The following is a 17,901-nucleotide window of genomic DNA, read 5'->3' on the forward strand; positions in this document are numbered from 1 at the left end:
TGTGACACTAATGGGAGCGGGATACAAATTAATATACTTCCTATATTAAAGACTTCATATTTTGAACCAGTAAAACTAAGGCTTACATAGCAAAAGAACATATTAAAGAAAAACTAGATCTCAAGGGAGAAAATTACACCAGAATTCCTCATTTCAAAATGCTAATTTTCTCTAAGACAGGACATTTTTTTAAAAAAATCACTGATAAACATTCAATGGGCAAAATCCTGTTGCGCCTTGAAGCTAATGGCATAACTTTTAGATACCAATTGCCGTAAATTAAAGAAATACCAATAGGCTGTGGAAACCGGGTCATGGTTGGAGTGCCGTCTCTGTCTCTCCCCAAAGCATCCAAGGGGACGCAGACACCTCCACCCCCTATTCCTCCTAGGTTGGTGCATCGAGGAGTCGACACCCAAGACTTAACCTGAGGGATGAAGGGGTTAACAATGTCCACCCAGACCTACCCTGAAATGGCAGGAAGAGAGTAGAGTGGGCGGTCTGTGGTGGAGGCAGGCATGGGTGATATAAAAGGGAACCGGGACGAGATCCCAGGGGGTTGGGAATTGATCTGGATGCAGGACCCGTGGACTGGGCGATGGGAGCAGGTCCGGGTCCCTAAGCAAGAAGCAGAGAGCCGCAGGAGAAAAGGACTCCCACAGCGCCCATCTTACTGGGGTGAATCTGAAACCCGGGAGTGGCGACGTAAGCTGAGGGAGGAGGAGGAGGCGGCCGAGCGAGAGCGAGAGGCAAAAAGGGCATGGCATCTGGAGGAATTGAAGAGACTGGGGTGTTTCCTGGACCTTGGAGTGCCAACCCAGGAGAAGGATCGCCGCTTTGGGGTTGGTCGGGGGATGAAGAAACCATCCCCTTACTAACACCGGACGAGGGAGATGATGTGCCCCAAGAACCCGAAAAGGTTCTGGCAGGTCCCTGGGAGCACCACCCTACGAACCCTGTCTGAGCCGTTGCTCTCTCAGGAGAAGTTTGTTCCCCGTTTACATGTTTTTGTGCCACTGCCAGAGTTAATAAATGAAAACAACAGTTTTGATCTTAAAACGTCTCCTACTTTATTTGGGGAAAGGGAGGTCCTGCGAACTGAACCCTCACATAGGCATTATCTGTTGTACACCGACTCATACAACTCAGTATGCAACAGGTGATATCTAAAGAGATTTCTTAAAACAGCAACTCATCTCTAAAGGCTATGTCATTTGCATAACTGGGCAACAGGATTTCAATCGTTCATTTAAGCTGTCAAACCTACAGTTCAATGCATTCCAGGGGGGGGGGAAATTCACCAAAAATTAACGAAGAGTCAGAACAAAGCCCAATTAAGTTTGCAAAGGTTTTACAAGGTGCACTAAGGATCCCAATCATTTAAAACAGTTTTTGAACATTTTAAGACACTTTAAAAATAGCAAAAACGGAACATCACTAAGCGAAACAGGGGACCTAATCTGTCATCGCTAAGCGAGGCAAGGTCCCGAACATCGCTAGGCGAAATTTCCCCATAGGGAACATCGTTAAATGGAGCGCAAAATCGCTCCAAAAACCTCATCGCTAAGCGAATACATTGTTAAACGAGGCAATCGCTAAGCAAGGCACCACTGTAGATGAGAACAAACAGATTGAAACTCAATCAAGACAAGACAGAAGAGTTCCTGGTCAATTGAAAGGCAGATCATGAGAATAGGAGTTCAAACTATATTGGATAGGGTCACTCTAAATCTGAAATTCAGGTCCACAGCTTGGGTGTACTCCTTGACTCATCTCTGAGCCTGTATGCTCAGATTTCTGCAGTGGCCAGCAATACATTTGCACAGCTAAAGCTGGTATGCCAGCTACACGCATTCCTGGAAACGCCTGATATGGCTATGGTGACACATACCTGTATCTTAGTTACACCCAACTTGGATTATTGAAACACAGTCAACATAAAACTGCATTTGAAGACAGTTTAGAAACTTCTGTTGGTTCAAATATTGCAACCAGGATGTTGACTGGATCCATTTAGAGCAGTGGTTCTTAACCTTTGTTACTCAGATGCTTTTGAACTGCAACTCCCAGAAACCCCAGTCAGCACAGTTGGTGGTGAAGGCTTCTGGAAGCTGCAGTCCAAAACTCCTGAGTAACCCAAGGTTAAGAACCAGTGATCTAGAGCAGGGGTCTCCAAAATACAGCCCGCGGACCACAACCAGCCTACCTTGCCTTTTTATCCGGCCTGGGCGTGCATGCATGCATGCATGTGGGAGTGAGGGCAGGCGGGCATATGCACAAATTCGTTCCGCACTCAAAAATGTGGAAAATATATTATGTGGTTCTCACAGTGAAAAGTTTGTTTCTGAGTCTGTTTCTGAGCTCTATTCAAAATGGTGGTTGTGACCTATAAAGCCCTATATGGTTTGGATCCAGCTGTCTGAAAGATTGCATCTCCCTGTATGAGCTCTCGGCTTTTAAAATCTTCAGGTGAGGCACCTTCACAGGCATGTCTGGTGGGAACACCAAAGAGGAGCTTCTCTATGGCTGTTCCCCGGTTGTAGAATGCCCTCCTTCAGGAGGCTAGGTTGGCCCCCTCCCTTTTATCCTTCAGGCAACAGGTGAAGACGATCTCGTGGAGACAACCTTTTAACTAACTGGGCAGTTTCTGACCCAGTTGGCTGGGCGCTATTTTTATTTGTGCATGTTTTAATGTACTTTTCATAGTTTTAACAAATTGTTTTAATACTGCTGTACATTTAATTGCTTTTTAGTGTTATAATTTATTGTAGTTTTAGTTAGACTTTTCTTTAATAATTTGTGCACTATCTTGGGAGAAAGACAGCAAACAAATGAAATAATAATAATAATAATAATAATAATAATAATAATAATAATAATAATAATAATAATAATAATAATAATAATAATAATAATAATAGTAGTAGTAGTAGTAGTAGTAGTTGTTGTTATTATTATTATTATTATTATTATTATTATTATTATTATTATTATTATTATTATTATTATTATTATTATTATTCCACTAAAATCCATCTTTAAAAAGATCAGTGACTTCAGACAGCTGATGCTGATGCTACGCAACACACTGTAGTGCAAAATATCCAGAAGATATGGTGCTGGGAGAAGATGGAGAATGGTTCTCCTGAGGTTTTTCAGACTTGCGTTAAACAGAGATTTCAGGGCCCTCAGACTTTGGAAGCTTTAGCATGCAAAACGTGTGGGCTGCCCACTTGGAAAAATGGTATCTTGGGCCACATGCCGGCTGGAGGACCCTAAGGGTTGCTGTCCCGGTCCCTCCTTAGTATAATCACACATTCTCTTTTGTGCATCCCATTCTTACATGTGGCCCCTGCAAATTCACCATTTATTTCAAAGAGATTTGAAACAGCACAACACAACAAGCACAAGGCACAGTTTTCATCTGGTAATAGGTGTGGTTCCACATGCCAGCAGGAGACTAGCTGTGGAATGAGGAAAGAAGCTTATCAAATCCTGCAATCAGCTACACCCCATAAGCCATTGTTAAGTGATACAAGGAAAGGAGTTCAGCTTTCTACAGATTCAACTGCAATTACAGCTATTCTTTGCTGAGCTTTATGGAAAGTTATTAAAGACACATAGGAAGAAGTATGGAACTCTTTAAAAGCCTTCCTCCCAAGATAAATTACAGTATGCAGACTTACTGCAGCTCAGCTTTTTCATTCCCTCCAGTTTACAGAGTAGAAAGGGTAGAAAGGAAAAATGATTATTTAAGGCAATCCTTCCCACCTCCTATTTTTGCAAGTTCCTGACCCAGAAGAGCAATCCTAACCAGCTGGTGTTGCCTGGGGTCAGGATTTAGTAGAGCTGCTCTTCTACCAACTTTGGTAGGGTGGTGAGGGATATTCTTCCTTCACTGTTAGCTAAAGGAGATTTCATAATGTTATCTCCAGTGTCCTCACAAGGAATACAAAGAGTATAAAACAAGGCTTTTCACAGGTAAGGGAAAGCTGGCTTTCAGCTCAATGGACTTACAATTCATCCGTAACTTTCTTTCTCAAGGCAGCCTGCATATGCAACAAATCTGGGAGCAGCTCAAAATGCCCACAGTGTTCTTAGTACTGTATTAGATGTACATATTATCTGCCTCCAACAAAATGTGAGATGTGTGGGTGTAACTGACAGCAACACTCCCTGCTTACAAGTGTTTTAGCACTGGGAAGTACTGTACAGCTGCATTGCTTGTAGGGAGAAAAATGGTTCCCACCCCCAGTTGTAACCCCTCCCATTAGAAACCACACGATTTTGGTATACAACTCAAAATCTAAATTCTTTCTGGAAAATAAGAGCCCATGTCAGTAATTAGCTAGTCCATATGAAGAATACACTGGTACCTGTTCAATAGCAAACTTAGATTCTGGGTGCCATTTCTTTATCATTCTTATTTACCTTCCCATCAGCAGCCCTACAAAAGTCTAATGCTGTATCTACACAGAAGGTTGTTATCAGTTATAAGAAATAAAGAGATAACTTATCTAGCCCCACCTAATAAACTCGTATTATGCAAGAAAGGGTCTGTTTATGTGAAAAATTATGATTCAACATGCAACATTCCACAAATAAATTAAAATATTGCAATTAATAGGTTATGAGCCAAAGGGTTCATGAGCCAAAGGCACAATCCTATCAGCAGTTCCTTTGCCACTTACTTCTAGAGTTGTTCATTGACTCTGGCCAATCCCTGAATCAAATCGAAGCAGTTTGAGCCAATATGTGTGAGGTGCAGATGAAAAGTCAACTGATCAGATGATTCAGACTGATTTGACAAGCTGGATATTTAAAACCAGCATGAAAAGGGCAGATTGCAGTAAGGAATTATGAGAGCATAGCATTAGGACAGACTATGGAAAGACAGAATGGTTTCCTCTAGGCAAAGGTGTCAGGTAAGAGAGTTGGATGCCTGAACATAACCCTAAGAGACCTACAGAACTTTATAGGCCTCCAGGGGGAAAAATCAGGTCTATGTTTGTCACAGCAGGCATTTTATCCCAATAACGGATTAATTCCAGAATGAAACCAATCAATCACTGATATTCAGATCAAAATTCATCCTAGTATCAAAGTATGTCTTTTCACTGTTGCAATAATTCCAAACAACATCAGCTTGTCTAATTCTATAAACTTTATTTATTTACATTGCTCCTGTGTTCAATATGCACAAAATACTTCAAAAGGCCATAAATTAAGATGTACTGAAAATATTCTTAACATTATGAAAACTGTGAGGCACAAACTCTTTAAAATAAATTGCTGTCCAAAAGTCTTGCAAGTATGAAAAGTTACAAATAAGAAACATTCAAAAAAATTAAGTTGTAGGCTTGTATTGATTTCCTTAAAGGAAGCCACAACTTGAGTTTATAAGAGCTGAGGTGTAGAGGACACGAGATTTTGGAGATCACTCATTCAAAGAATCACTCTAAATCGGAGGTGACTTGACAGCATGCAACAACAACAGCATGACTGGGAAGGGAAGTAGGGGAGCTGAGTTTTGCTCATTGAGATTTCTAGCATGGTATTTGAGGCAAGAATTTCAGCACATTTTCTCAATCATAGGACTATCGGTGTGTGTGTGTGTGTGTGTGTGTGTGTGTGTGTGTGTGTGTGTGTGTGTGTGTGTGTGTGTGTGTGTGTGTGTGTGTGTGTGTGTGTGTGTGTGTGTGTGTGTGTGTGTGAGAGAGAGAGAGAGAGAGAGAGAGAGAGAGAGAGAGAGAGAGAGAGAACTGGGGTCATGGATGATACAGTGGGGTCTTGACTTGAGAACTTAATCCGTATTGGAAGGTGGTTCTCAAGTCAAAAAGTTCTCAGGTCAAATCTGCATTTCCCATAGGAATGCATTGAAAACCATTTGATCCGTATCTGCTCTTTTCCGTCCATAGAAACTAACGGGAAGCTGCTATTCTGCCTTCGACCACTAGAGGGGGATATTTTGTTTCTTTTTTTCTTAGGTCAAGAAAGGTTCAGGGAAGGCAGGGAAAATACAGTCCAGGCAGTACCAGGCAGTCTGAAGACTCCCAATCCACTCTCTAAACGCTGGGAGGAGTGAGGAAGCAGACAGACACCCTTTTCACTGGCCAACAGTTAACTGAAAGTTCAAATTTTGCACTTTCCCTGCCTCCCACGTGGTTTTTTTTTCAGTTCTTAACTCAAATCTAAGTATGTAAGTCAAGTCAATATTTTCCTATGAGAGTGGTTCTTAAGTCAAAATGTTCTTAACTCGAGCCGTTCTTAAGTCAAGACCCCACTGTACGTGGTTGATACTTGTTCTCAATGTATGTTTTGGCTTGCATGCCTAGCACAAAAGTAGGCAAATGGTGAATTGCTTCAAAGCCACATTAAAACATGCACCCTCCTTCAGGCATAGCTATGACAACTTTCAAATAAGAGGTACAACACTGCATTTAGCAATGATTCAAGCACAAGTCTGGGACAAAGCTTGGCTGTTTTAAACTTCCTGTCCACAAAAATGAAGGAACTGCAGCACACGCACATTTTAGAAAAACGTTCAAACTGCTTTCCTTAAAAATGAAAATGTTTAGTGGATCACAGGGAAAAGAATTCGGTTAGATGACTACAAAGACAACTGGATGACAACAATAGTGGTAAAAGTGTGTGTGTGTGTGTGTGGGGGGGGGGTGTTTCCAGCAGAGCAATGCCAATTTGTAGTTTCTTGAAGCTGAATTGTTTGCAGGGAGCCAAGATGCATATTTCGGTGCTATCAACCAAGGGCACAAACCAAGCAATTGGCTTTTCCTCTCCTTTTTAATTAAAAAGAGATTGCATTTGGACACCAGGGAGGGAAGCAGCTTGACATTTGACTCTGAAAGAAAAGGACCAGTCTGAGATCTTTAGATTTTCCTTTCTCTCACACACTTTTTCCAAATGAGTATGGTCAGATATAAGCAGGGGATTTTAATGAATCATAGTATGTATTTAATTGAAAGACAAATGTTTCAGAATTTACAGTCATTAAATGTTTTAGTTTACAGCATCAGTATAACATCACCATTTAATACAGTGGTGCCTCGCTTAATGGGCGCCCCGTTTAACGACAAAAGCGCATACCAACGAACTTTTTGCGATCACTTTTGCGATCGCATTGCGATGTTTTAAGTGGGGGAAAATCGCTTTGCGATGATTGGTACCCTGTTTCGCTTACCGATTATCGCAAAGCGATGATTTCCCCCCAGCTGATTGGTGGTTCCAAAATGGCCGCCGGGTTAAAAAAAACGGCCGCCTGCTGTGTTTAGGGACGGATTCCTCGCTTACTGGCCAGCGAAAACGGCCGCCGTATGGAGGATCTTCGCTTAAAGGTCAGTTTTAAGCCCATAGGAACGCACTGAAGGGGTTTCAATGCATTCCTATGGGCTTTTTAAAATCGCATAGCGACGAAATCACTTTGCAGCGATTTTTGCTGCACCAATTAACGGCGCTATGCAAGGCACCACTGTACTGTTCTTTCCATTCTGCAATTCTCTAAGCCAAGTTTGGATGCATTGGACTACAGATCCCTCGCTACAGGTAATGTTTGCTGGGGCTGATCAGAGTTGCAGTCCAAAAATATAAAGTTTTCCCCCTTTATGATGCAATGGTTCATAATGCAATCTTATACAGTACATACCTACTCAGAAGTATGCTTAATGAATCCCACTCCCAGGTTAAGTACAGGATTTGTTTCAGGCATTCTGATTCGACTACAGAATTTACCATCTGAAATAAGCCACACTTTTAACACCTAAAGAACAGACATTAATCACATAAGCCAATGCAATAATGCTGCATCTATCATGACTACGAAGAGGAAATATCAGCCTAGCTCTGGAGTAAAAGTGAGTGCAACACTCTTAATCTACAATCCACTCTGATCTCTATTACCAAGAGAACCACCACTGTAGCTACTTTCATAACTGCACCTGCACATTGAGAGACTAAGCAGTGCACAATCCTTATTCAAGGTAAAAGAGACATACTGGGGACTAGAAGCCAATGCAGCACCACTAGTAGATTTCAGAAAGTAAAACTTTTTAGTGGTATTTTTTTAAAAATAGCAATAACATCAGAAATGTCGAGCTCAACCCCAAACTTCCAAATGAGGATCCTTACTCTTTGACCGCAGCAACAGTACAACCATGAAAGAGAATGTTAAGATGATTCTATTAGCAATAGTTCACACAACATTTTCAAAGAAGACCATCTCCATCAGATTCAGATTCATCATTTAGGGAAAAAGAAGAAGTGAACTGTTAAGGTTGACCATATTGATAGAGACATCACTAACTAGCCCAAGACATGGAAACAGTGAGAGCAATTAGCTGTTCTTGAGCTTGTTGGGCTGTCAAGATACTACATCCTTGCTTTCTTCTCTCCTGTTTTGTGAATCCTTGATTCTTTGCATTTCAATTTAGCCTCTTGTTTGACAGGATCTCACTAAGTACTTTGAGTTTGAGTGAGAGCTTCCCAATTGACATAGTTACAGTAGTATTAAATTATTTCAATGTTGTCTTTAGCATATTCATGAATTGTTTCTTTTGAGCACCTGCACCAAGCTCTCCAGATAAAACACATTCTAGGAGATGGTCATCTGGAAGATACCGCTGAAGCGGTCATCAATAAGAATGCAGGGGCAGACAGAAATAGGCTAGGTAATGGCTGTAGGGAAGGCCTGCCTGTATAGCCACGTCTTCAAGCTAGTCTTGAAGGCCCTTAGCGAGGAAGCCAGGCGGATCTCTACAGGTAAGTTGTTCCATAGGCGAGGGGCCACTGCTGAGAAGGCCCACTGACATCAGGGCAACCCACCCACAGGCCCTTCATCTTGTCCGGGTTCAAACTTAGTCCATTCAACTGCATCCATCGCAGAACGGCCTCCAGGCAGTGCCCAAGCGACAGAACGGCATCCACTGCAGATGGAAAAAAGCAGATGTAGAGTTGGGTGTCATCAGTATATTGGTGACACGAAGCTCCACATCCCCGGATGACCTCCCCCCAATGGCCTCATATAGATGTTAAACAGCATTGGGGAGATGACCGAACCCTGCAAGACCCCACAACTGAGGGACCACGGGGCCAATACATTCTCCCCAAGCTGAACTCTCAGGGGACGGTCCTCCAGAGCCAAGCAAGAGCAAGGCCACTGATTCCCAACTTGGAGAGCCCCTCCAGGAGGATACCATGGTCGATGGTATCAAAGGCAGCTGAGATATCAAGGAGTACAAGCAAGGACATTTTGCCCCTGTCGGCCTCCCTAAGTAGGTCGTCCAGCAGGACGACTGTGAGACCAGAGGCGAGGCGATGGAAGCTCTCGCCGGAGTGTCGTCCTCCCTTAGGAAGGAAAAGGAGACTCAAACAGAGACTACAACTCCCTGCATCGTGGTCAGGCACCAGGGAATAGACACCCGTGAATTGGAACGGGGTTTGGTGAGACTCTCGGTGGACACTCAGACAGGAACAGAAAAGGCGGGAATGAGAGAGAGGGAAAGACCGTTAGTAGAGGCGGGACATGGGGATATAAAAGGGGAACGAGACGCCATACCCCGGGGCTGGGAATTGATATGGGTCGAAGATCCCTGGACGGAGATGCGAGAAAGTGAGAGTGCCTCGGGAAGAGGCTGATTATAGGAGAAGAAGGGGGTTACCTCCCAAGCTGTCATATTGGGGAGAGTCTGAAGCCAAAGAGCGGCGGAGGCGCTTAAGAGAGGAGAAGGAAGCGGTGGAAAGAGAAGAACGCGAAAGGCGAGCATGGCGTCTGGAGGAGGCTCGCTGGAGGAAGTATTTATAGGACCTTGGGACCCCTATGCCGAGGGAGTCGACCCCTTTGACCAGGAGGGAAGAGACGAGGAGACACTAGCCCTGATTGAGGTGGACGTTGACAGCAGAGACCAGGTAGAGACTAACCCTTTCACCAAGGGTCCCTGGTACAACCCTAGTTATAACCCCTTCCTACAAGATTTATGGACACCCTCGTTTGACCCGTTGGCGACGAGAGAAAAGAACACTGACAAGTTTAATGTTGATACTTCTTTGTTTGATGTTCCAATAAAACCTAGTTCTCTTTTCCAAAAAACTGAGCATCCCGTCTTTGTGTCCAACAAGCCTGAGGTTACACTTGAACCCTCACAACGACCAATGCCATTTCTGTGCCATGGCGTGGCCTGAAGGCCGACTGAAAAGGATCCAGAGCATTGGTTTCATCCAAGAGAGCCTGAAGCTGGTCAGCCACCACCCTCTCAACTACCTTGCTAAGAAAAGAAACATTGGCAACGGGCCTACAATTTCCAATGTTGTCGGTCGCCAAGCTCGGTTTCTTCCTAATGGGTCTAATGAGCATTTCCTTAAGGCCTCAAAAAGAGACCCATTTATTATTTCAGTGGCCCATTCAGTTATCACCAACTTGGTGGCTTTGATTAACCAGACCGGGCAAGGGTCAAGGGAGGAGATGGTAGCTCGACAGCGATCAAGGATCTAGTCCACCTCTGCGCATGTCACAGGTTGAAACTGAATAATTCTCAACAGACAAGGCACTGCGCTACATGTCTCAGCTTGTTGCACTGTTTTCAAATAGAGTGTGAGATTCCACTTTTCATTTTAAAAATGCTGCAAATTGGTCACAAGAAATGCTAGTAAAGGAAATATTTATATACTTTCAGAACCAGTTCATCATAAGGTACACCTGAATCAGGTTGGTACATCACAAGCTGAATTATAATACTGTATTGGGCTAACAAAAAACTTGGTAGCTTCCTCAGTTAACATGAAAACATGCCTCCTGTCCACACTATTACATGTTGATCTGTTGATGGCAAACACTACAATGTCAGCCCGAGAGGTGGAGTGGACAAAATACTTTATATTGGACCTGTTACTATCATTATTTCTGTGATAAATTGAACATACACAGGCTTACGGGTTACATAGAGCCCTTCTTATTGAGATGGTCTCACTTGGTTATCACTGGATCCAAAAAGCATTTTGTTAAGAAATGGAACTCATGCTATATATAGCTCTATGGGTTTGCCAAGATGCATACAGATCTTCCATAAGCACAGGCTTTCATGTGTACAGTACTGCAGGTACATGGAACTGTACCCAGAAGAAATGAACTGTGTACATAGAAACCCCTGGGGAAAAAAAACTAGAACACAACAGGACGCGGGTAGTTGTAGCTAGAAGTGCTGCTTAGTGTGGTAAGTCAATTCTATAAGGTCAAAGGCAAAGCATCCAGAAACCTAGGATTTCACTTCTAGGGTGTATGACACCATGAGATCATAGCACTAATGTTAACTGTGTCCATGTAGTGATACGTGGCTCTCTGGCTTGACAACACACTAAAATAGAAGGTGTGAAAGCAACACACTGCTGACTCTGTATCTGGATGTACTTATGAAAGAGAAGAATATTTACTATGCTTATTGTGACTATTTGTTTTGAGAAATTCAATACTATTTTAGCTGTGAAACATACTGAGCCCGAAAGTATGATTTCTCAAGTTAAGTCTGCAGTTCCACCACACCTTACACTTTCAATATACAGTATACTTGGAAAAACAGCAATGCATCCAATACAAAAAAAAATGCAGGATCAGTTTCCATTAATGGGCAGACCAAACAAATGATTATCCTTGACATTAGCAAGGAAAGCATTTTAAGAGTAAACTGAAAATACACGGGACTCATCACACACGAGGACACTAGCAGACAGTTCATCAGCAGTCATCTATCTATAAATCTGTATATGGGAACATATGAAACCAAAGGTAAGTTGCTACCAGTCCATACAACCGAAATAAAACTATATCTAAGTTTATTGTTCAGTCTTCCCATTTTGTATCACTTGAAAAACCTCGAGTTTTAAGGTATTCCAAAAGAAAGGACCTTTGCACATGGAAAGCTAATACAGTATATAAAAGGAAAGCTACAACCTTTCTGACCTGAAAATATTGATGTGATTAGTTGTTTCAACAATGTAAGTGCATGCATTATCATACAATCCACTGCTTGTACTCTTAAGTGATATAGCACTAATGTTAACTACATCCATGTCTGGGAATGACTGTGCCGTGTGCTTCTTTTGTACACATAGAAGACCCTTTCGAAGAAGAAACCTTTAACTGGTTTATCTATGTCTTCTCCAGTAACTGGGTTCAACACATCTTATTGTCCATCATAACAGCAAGTTTTATATAACGAAGGATAGCTGTATGATGTGGAAAGCACTAATTATCCATTTTTAATGATATGTTGATACTCTGCAAGCTGAGTTCACAAATTAAGGGCCGAGAAGAAGAGAAAAAGCACAAAAATGTGAGCAGCTACTGAAAGAAAATATGTGATCTCCTTCTGGCTTTAATGAAAAAAAATAGATTGCACATCTTCATCTGAAAGGCATCACTACTAAAACAAGCAAATGCATGCACACCATCCTCACCATGCCAAAAGGGAAGATTTCAAGTGTGAAAGGACGCAAGGAGGCAGCTGTTAAGTAACCAATATATTTGCTGTAACATAAAACTTTGTGCTCAAGGGACAACATACGGTACATTTCTGTAAAAGTAGATGGGTTCAGATTTATCCTTAAGAATTGGTTTAAAAATAAAGACAACGTAGAACCTAGTGATTGATGTATGCACTATACCTTATCCCACCAGTTTGGAAAACGAAAACAGGCTATTATTTATGAAACAGAAACTGGAATCTAATGAACAGCTATTAGGAAGGCAGTATTAAACACCTACCTACTGGCTGGCTTTGACTATACTGTACAAAAATCTGGTCACCTGTAACCCTGTCTACATGCAAACTAAGCATTCTTACTTGTTCCTGCTATCCTAAACTTGCAAGAGTTTGCAAACACATGATATGATCGGCCATTTGGTGTACCTCCTGTCCCCACAGCAAACTAATCCTTGTATCCTGATTATCTATCAAGTACAGTGGACCCTCGACTTACAGACGGCTCGACTTACAGACTTTTCGAGTTACAGACTTCTCTGGCTGCAAAATTTAGATTCGACTTGCAGCCAGAGAATCGACTTACAGACCAGAAAAAAACCAAAATGGAACAAAAATAGAATAAAAACCACTGGTTATGGGATTAATCGGTTTTCAGTGCATTGTAGGTCAATGGAGATTCGACTTACAGACTTTTCGACTTGCAGCCACCATTCCAATACGGATTAATTCCTTAAGTAGAGGGTCCACTGTATATGCTTTCCTTGATTCTCTGTGGAGGCACAGGGAAAGTGGGCCTTCTTCTCCCATGCTACAGATCCATGCAAAGCAAGTTTTACCTAGTTTACTCACAAGTAAGTTTACAGCAGGGACAGCAGCAGTGTTAGGGAAAAGCATTGAGGTGAAGTTTGGAGAGACAGAAGGGGGTAACCCCCCTCCCCCCCCCCTTAATTTCTCCTTAGCTGGGTCTCTGCTGAGGCTGCACTGCCTTATGAGGTGGAGCCCATGGAGTCAACATAGCCTTCTTCCTTGCTTTTTCTCTCAGATGTCATTCAGGAGGCTGGGTGACTTTCCTTTTTGTTCTTCTTAAAAAACTAAATGACATATCAAAATGGAAATACATCAACCTGGTGTGGTTTAAGAATTTCATTGCATTGATTACAGAAATATCAAAAATAAACAAGGATGAAAATAGGAGAGGGGTCTCCAAACCTATCCATTTTGAGAAAAATCAACCCAGAGTGCTCACTGGAAGGACAGATCCTGAAGCTGAGGCTCCAATACTTTGGCCATCTCATGAGAAGAGAAGACTCCCTGGAAAAGATCCTGATGTTGAAAAGTGTGAAGGCCAGAGGAGAAGGGGACGACAGAGGACGAGATGGCTGGACAGTGTCATTGAAGCTACCAACATGAATTTGACCCAACTCTGGGAGGCAGTGGAAGACAGGAGGGCTTGGCGTGCTCTGGTCCATGGGGTCATGAACAGCTGGACACAACTTAATGACTAAACGACATCAACATTCTCCATCTTCCCTTTTAATGTCACAATCCACCTAATACATCACAGGGTTGTCTCCTGTTAAAGCTGTGTCTTTTTGGTCAAAGTATCTGTCTGTAAAGGCTAAACAAAAGCTATTTTGCATTCCAATGAATTGTGACCGGATGGCCTAGCCCTATGTCAGTTTAGTGCAGTACAACCCTTAAAGGGATAGGATGGGTCATTCTAAGTAGAACCACAAGCAGGTGAGGTCTTTTCTTTCATGCCAAAGATCATCATTAAGGTGCCATATATCATAACCATACGCCAGTGTGGACAGGCTCACAGACTCAAGGTTGAGGACTTATCCCTTGCTTCCCCAAACCCTAGATCTGAAAATGAGGGGATTTATTCACCATTCCTCATTTCCCCATGCACATACACACACACACCATTTTAGCACACAAGAAGCCACACAAGAATCAGTTTTAGCTTGCCCGCCTTTAGATACCTACAGCTAAGCCTTCTGTCCTCTGCCAGTCTTGCCTTCCCTTTGGTTTTGTAGTAGTGGGGGGAGGACACTGGCCCATTGCTATGGTGATCCAGTAATATTATTTCTATTGTGCCAGTGTCACAGGATTCCTCATCACCATGGTGATTTGAGACGCTGCAGTTCTTTGCACCAGCATCCCAGAGTTCCAACCACAGCAGATGGGGAGCTGGGCCTCAACGCCACAACACAGGCCAAGTGTGATGAATGTCAGACAGAAGGTCATGTTACATTCACCAGTGGAATACAAGAATGATCTCCCTGCAATGATTAACCTTCAGCTGGCTCTAACCCATAGATCTTCCCTCATGAACTTCAACTACTGATCTGCAGGTTCTTAGAGGCTGCTGGTGGTGCAAGGGTTGGGGCAAACCCAAAATAAAGAGGCGCACACTCAAACCAAGACCCAAATTATCACTGGAAGACCATTTTGGCAGCAACCCCATGGCAAGCATACCACATTTTCCAGCGTTTACAAGAACCAAGTTCTAATGAAGTGTTTGAAATAATATCGATTTGAGTGCCTAAACAGATCACCCTATTTTTTTGACAGTGGCTTAACTTAAGTCACAAAACTAAACTCTAACTAAGATATATACTTAATGCATTTATACCCCAAATTAACCCATACCTTAACAACAGAGACCTCTATCTCAGTCCCATTTCAATACCCAAAACCAATTCAGAATCATCAAAATGAAACCATCTTTGAGGTAAGGTAGGATTTAAAAATGGCTGCTGCCTCACAGCAAGGGAATCTACTCTGCCTAGAAAACGGACATAGTTCAAGCCCGGGCATTTATTTTCTGGGAACAATGGGCAAAATCCAACTTATGCAAGCTCACTCCTGCTTGAGTGACGGGAGTTTCCTCTCAACAACTTCACAAAGCAATGCCCTTCCTTTATGAATATGCCTTTAGTAATACACTTTCTATTGCGCAAGACACCAGGAAGTTGTTGAACTGACATTCAAATAGTCATATCTAGTCCAAAGCAATTGGCTACCTGAGGCAAGAGACCAGATGACCTCCTTTCCTACATACAGAATTCAACCAGAGAGGCTGTCCAATTCTCAAGACTGGCAACAGGCTAGTTTGGGTTATGCATGATAGACTGTATGGTTACCACCGTTCTGCCTTCTAACATTTCACAGCTACTTTCTGCAGCTGCTTCCATGTGCCTGCTGCCTAAGGGAGCCACGTCGCCTTGCTGAAATGTAGGGCCACCCCATTCTAACGTGTAGTGTTTAGTTTGTTACATGCTGCCACATCATGCCCACCTATTAGGGTAACCCTAAAAGGGTTTTCAACTTGACTCACCTTCAGGGCCAGCACAAGACTTCTGCTGCCTAAGGCAGAGCAGGAAATGATCTCTCCCTCATTCCCAGCCCACCCAGATCAAGATGCAGAGCATCCAAAGCAGAGCAAGTTATTTTGACACCTAAGACAGAAAAAAAGTCACAAGCACCTCTTCCTCTACACAGCAATAAAAGAATACAATATTAGGGGAAATCAACTAAATGACAAAGAAACTAACTACTGTACTTTGTTCCCCTTTCAACGCCCCCCCCCAAGTCTACTGCTTCATCCTGCCTAACTGTAGGGCTGGCCCTACTCACATTAAATCCTGGAAAGATGGGCTGTAGTTCTCCCACTCCATTTTTCCATCTTTATGAATGAAAAACCTGTGGCCCACTGACCAAACAAAGACACAAAAGGCTCAGGACGGCCATGATCCTGTACATGGGGTGGCTATGGTTACTCAGGGAAGACACAGCCGTTTCTGTACATGCTCAGAAGAAGCCTGGCTTTCATACCGGGAACTCTTTTTAACTTGTGGCAACATCCGCAGCAGGTTCTGGGTCGGAGCCCCGGCTTGAAAAGATCCTCTTTCCTCCCCACCCCCAACCCCGAACTATCGATCTTGGCTCCCTGGCATGCCCTGAATCCCCATCTGGACCACCGAACCCCCGCAACGCAGGCCCGAAGAAAGTTCAGAAAGCCCCGGGCGCTCTCAACACGGACTGAAGACTTACGATCGCCTGCCGGAGCCTGCCTGCCTTCCTTCCCAACCCGGGGCCACGCCGGCGGTGCTTTCCGAAGGCGAGTCTCCCTCCTCCAAGCGCCTGGGTTAGAGGCGGGAGAAGGGCTGCCGGTGGCGAGGAGGAGGAGGAGGAGGCGGCGGCGGCAGAGGAGGAGCCAGGCTCTCCCGTAACCTGGGTCAGCACCCTTGCCCGCTCACCCGAAAAGCCACTCCGAGCAGAAGCCAGAGAAGAGGCCGGGCGGACAGAGAAGCTGGCCCGGCGCGCCGGAGGCAGGGAGCGGAGAGACCGAGGAGGTCCTTCGCCAAGCGCCAAGGCCGCTCGGATCTCGCCCCGGGGGCTTTGCCCAAGCGGGGAGCCGCGAAGGAGCCCGCCGTCGCCACCGCCCTCTACTAGGCCCTGATCCAACCGTGAACGGTCCGCGGTTCCTCTTTCTTCACCCGCTGCTGGCGGCGGCGGCCTATCTTTAGCCATCACCCTCGGCCGCCTCTGTTGCCTTTTCGCCACCCCGTTCCCCGCCCTCGCAGGCACGGCTCTCCCGCCCGTCCCTTGCCGGCAAAACCCGGAGTGGCGTCTCCCTCACCTCGGCTTCTGGGCTCCCCGCCTCCTAGGGACTCCCCATGCTTCTTCTTCCTCCTCCTCCTCCTCGCTGGGGCTCAGTCCCTTCTTGGCTTCTCCTTTCTCGCGGCGCCGTCAAGCGAGCCTTTCCTCCCCGCGCAGCCTTGCCCGCGCCTTGGAAGGGGGAACGGAGCCGGGACCTTTGCAAGGCAGCGGGCTGGCCTCTCACGCCCTTCTCCTCGCCGCTGCTTCCTGAAGGCGTGCCGCCATGAGCCCGCGGAAAGCGAAGGAGCAGGTTTCCCCGGGTGTCGTGAGGAGGAGGGGACACGTGGGAAGACGACTTCCCACTCCACCCGCCTCACACACGTGTTAGCCAGCGTTGCAAAGCAACCTTCCTTCCCCAGCGAGGGCGGGGGAGAGCTCTGCTGCTCGGTGACATTTGGAGCCTGTAAACAAGTCTTCTGCCAAGACCCAGCAAAGAGGCCGGGACTTCTTGGAAGGGAGGAGAGGCTGAAGTAGGGATAGTATTCCAGTCAGAGAAAAAAAAAAGAGTACAGTTTCCCACTTGCCCAACTGTCAGAAGTTTTAAGGGGTGGAGTGTATTTATTGGTATTCTCGAAGGCTTTCATGGCTAGGATCCGGTGGTGGTTGTAGGGTTTTTTGGGCTGTTGGGCCGTGTTCTGAAGGTTTTTCTTCCTAACATTTCACCAGTCTCTGTGGCTAACATCCTCAGAGGACAGGAGTTAGAACTCTCTGTTTGTGGCCAATACAAACAGTATTCAGGCCCACCACA

The 17,901-nt window shown here is 44.4% G+C and overlaps 1 protein-coding gene across 2 annotated transcripts in view; it reads right to left on the minus strand.

The window, feature by feature from the left end:
- The window catches only part of GPD2 (glycerol-3-phosphate dehydrogenase 2), a 105,959-nt gene extending 88,645 nt beyond the window's left edge, over window positions 1–17,314 (minus strand). Inside the window, exon 1 of one of the 2 annotated variants that reach the window (XM_072982969.2) lies at window positions 17,134–17,314. The gene's annotated coding sequence lies outside the window, so the exon portion shown is untranslated. Of the gene's footprint in view, window positions 1–16,544; window positions 16,670–17,133 lie in introns of those variants that run through there. The other variant, XM_020801160.3, reaches the window with a different exon arrangement.
- Window positions 17,315–17,901: the final 587 nt, after the last annotated feature.

The sequence above is a fragment of the Pogona vitticeps genome, chromosome 1, assembly GCF_051106095.1.
Source record: "Pogona vitticeps strain Pit_001003342236 chromosome 1, PviZW2.1, whole genome shotgun sequence".
Classification (NCBI taxonomy): Eukaryota; Metazoa; Chordata; class Lepidosauria; order Squamata; family Agamidae; genus Pogona; species Pogona vitticeps.